This window comes from Mastomys coucha, unplaced genomic scaffold (assembly GCF_008632895.1).
Source record: "Mastomys coucha isolate ucsf_1 unplaced genomic scaffold, UCSF_Mcou_1 pScaffold23, whole genome shotgun sequence".
Classification (NCBI taxonomy): domain Eukaryota; kingdom Metazoa; phylum Chordata; class Mammalia; order Rodentia; family Muridae; genus Mastomys; species Mastomys coucha.
Window position 1 is genome coordinate 81,815,835 of NW_022196906.1, and position 3,474 is coordinate 81,819,308.

Below are 3,474 nucleotides of genomic sequence, written 5' to 3' on the forward strand. Positions count from 1 at the left end.
TTTTTTGTTTGTTTTTACTTGCATGTCAAACGCATGCTTTGGTTCTAAACTAGGCACACACCAAACAATCTAAAAAGTCTTTGGAGCATTATGGTATGCTGACTCTTCATTTATAGCATGTGTGCTGGGTAAGATAACCTCTATTTTTTTTCTGAATGTTTTTGGGAGTGTGTGTGTGTATGTGTGTGTATATATGCACACACGCACACACATGCACGAGCACATGCGTGCACATATGCCAGAAGCCTTGTGTTTTGAAGTCAGAGTCTGTCATTAGCCGATGCTAGCTAGATAGGCCAGGCTGGCTGTCTAGCTAGCCCCAGGGATAATCCTACCTCCACTTCCCCAGTGCTAGAATTGGAAGCATGTTATCATGCCGAAATTTTTATGTAGATTTTGAGGATAGAATTTAGGTACTATACAGTAAGAACTTTCAGACTGAACTATCGCCCCAGCCCATTTTTTTTCAGGTTTTTAAGACATAATCACATATTACGATCTATGTCTAAGCTATGGCATCTCTTCCTCGATTCTTTGGTAGTTAGCAAGTACTAGATTTACAGTATGTGTTTAAGGATGAGTAACCAACCCTAAGGTCCTCCTTACCAGGTTGCTCTAGAGAAATGAAGTGAATTTATTTTTTCATGCTATTAACTATCTGTGGGATTAAGTATCTCTGGTACTCATATATTTAACTGAAAATACAGCCAGAGACCATAGATATTCTCATGAACACTGATTCTGGGAGTTAATTGGAGGGATCTGAAATAGGTTGAGCAGTGAGCCCAGTAGCCAAGTCCTTTATATAGCGTGTATTAACTATATTAATTCTTCATTTGTTTGATTTTCATTGATTTCATGCTTAGACAGTTGCTGGGCTGAATTAGTTCTTGGTTAAACAACTACTTCTCAAGTGATTAATGTCATAAGTAGGATTTCTGTGAAGTGTTTATACTATTTAAATTGTTTTCAAACATTAAAATTATACCAGAAGGTTTTACTTATATGTGGGTAATAATAAACACACCAAGATAATATCATTGACATACTTTCCTCAAAATATATTTGCTAGTAATTTTATTAGATTAAAAATCGGATTTCACTTCAAAAATTTAAATTAATTCAAATATATTTTTTTTGTAACTCATCTACACTGTAGTAGTTCTGTTAATTTAAATTTATCCTCCTGTCTGAAACTTTTGAAACATTTGACCTATTTTCCCAGGGAAGAGATTGCAGACCTTATGGACAAACTCCATTTGGTCTTCAGAATCAAAGTTTCCATATGGAGAAATGTCATGAAAAATCTTCCATTTGAAGAGTAATGTTTTATTTTATAACTGAAACGCTGTTGATGGCTGATAAGAGCATCTCGCTTCCCCAAGAGCAAGAGCTGCAGAATGTCTGATCCCTAAGGCTCCTTCAAGAGGCACATTGGGAAGGGAGAGCAGAGTGCAGGCTGGAGGAGGCTATTGCGACCTGCCAGTACCAAGATCCTCCAGGGCACTTCTGCTCAACTAAGAAAGGGAACCCAGTGCCTGAGTCTATCAACACTTTCGACTCAATAAAATAAAAAGGAGACAAGATATGCCAATACAAGATCTAAACTTTCTTAAGATAGTTCTTAGAACAAACTTCCAGCTGAAAAAGAAACAGTTCTTAAAGCTGAGGCCATCCACATTGTCTTGCGCTGCTCTTAGTCCATAACACCACACTCACTCACACACGCACGCACGCACACATGCATGACATGTCAGTGTCTTGGTTAAGTCATTATGAGTTCTTACAAAGGTTAATGTGTTTCATAACAGGTAAATATGTCTTGGACTTGTTATGCTACTTTCTAATCTCAATTTAAGATACACTCTGAGATGTTTAGTTCTATTTTATCCTCACATCTTACTTACTGAAATAATCACTGATGTGTGAGGTCTAATGATATTGGGGTATTTAGTGCAGAAACCACTCTAATGCAGGAGCACTTTGCAGAAATAAAAAGCCCATTTACCAGTAACAGTGTTATTAAAAGATTGCTTTTTTAGATGTGACCTTCTCCTTAATATTAACATGGACTATTGATCCTTACTTTCTTCCTCCTTGAGAGCCTATAAAGTGGTTCAATTTTCATAGCTATTTGTTTCAAAATTCAAAAATTTAGAACTTTTTGTTTCCTTAAATTAGAGTTATGGAGTATCTCATAGAAATACTGGTTGAGGAAAGAGTGCCTGGGGTACGCAAGTATATGATAGTCATTCCTCATAATGCATGCAGAGTGGATTAGTAGTCTCAAAATAGTCATTCCTCATAATGCATGCAGAGTGGATTAATAGCCTCAAAAGAAAAATCATATTTATAAACATATTTTATATATAACATAATTTACTATATTAGTTAATCCTAAGTAATCCTTCCAAATGGATACGTTGTCTCTGACTAAGGGTTATGCTGCAAATCAAAAAGCATATCTGCTTATTATGAGACATTGTCTATAACTTTAGGCATACACAACATGTAACCATTGAATTGAAAAGCATGGTTACAGATCTCCAATAAAATATTATAATGGAAATTATATGCAGATGGTAATCTCTTCTTCTAAATTATAAGCTGTTTCTGCGTTACTTCTGAAGGGCAGCATGCATGCTCATAAATTGGAGGAATGTTCTCCTTTGAGAAGATGGATCAAACGATGACCAATTTTGGAACAGTTGGGAGCTCTGAGGTCTGGGTGTGAGGAGGTTTTAACTGTAGATGAGGGGACCTGGTTCTGTCCTGGGTCTGCAAAATGTCTTAAAACTGTTTTTCAGTGTTCTGGGTTTGGCAAACCCAAAGTGTGTCTTGCTAAGCACTTTTTTTTTTTTTCATTCTAAGCCCATGTGTATTATAAAGGAAATTTAATCCGTATGTTTTTGATTCCTTTACACTTAACTCATCAAAATGTTGTTTTGTAAGAGCTATTTGATGTCCAAGAAGTCTTTGAGTCTTTTTATAACTTTTAAAAGCTTTTTACCCCCTTAGAAACAGGAAGTGGTGTTTTACTAAGAGCAAAGTAACTACAAAAATTAGAAGCTAGAGTTTGTTAGAAGACTCAGACCCAGGACAAATATTAAAATTAATAATGCCAATAAAGCAAACACTATGTGCTTGGTTACAAGTCTTTCCCACAGTTTAGGTTACTATTTCAATTACCATTTTCAATTGGTCTGTTATGAAGACTATTGAAAGAGAAACTGCTTGTGCACTGGTTGTACACCGCATGAGGCGAAGCTAGGCTTTGAAACTAGTCAGCATGCAAACCTCTAACTATTATACCATCTTACTTACAACTTGAGAACTTTTGCTTAAAAGAAGTTGTGTACCAATAGTGGACTGACTTCCAAGATCATTACAAACAAAAGTTACTTTGTTATGGTTATGAATGAGCCAAACAGATTGGGACCAGGAACAGTGTATTAGCATCATTCATTTAAGACA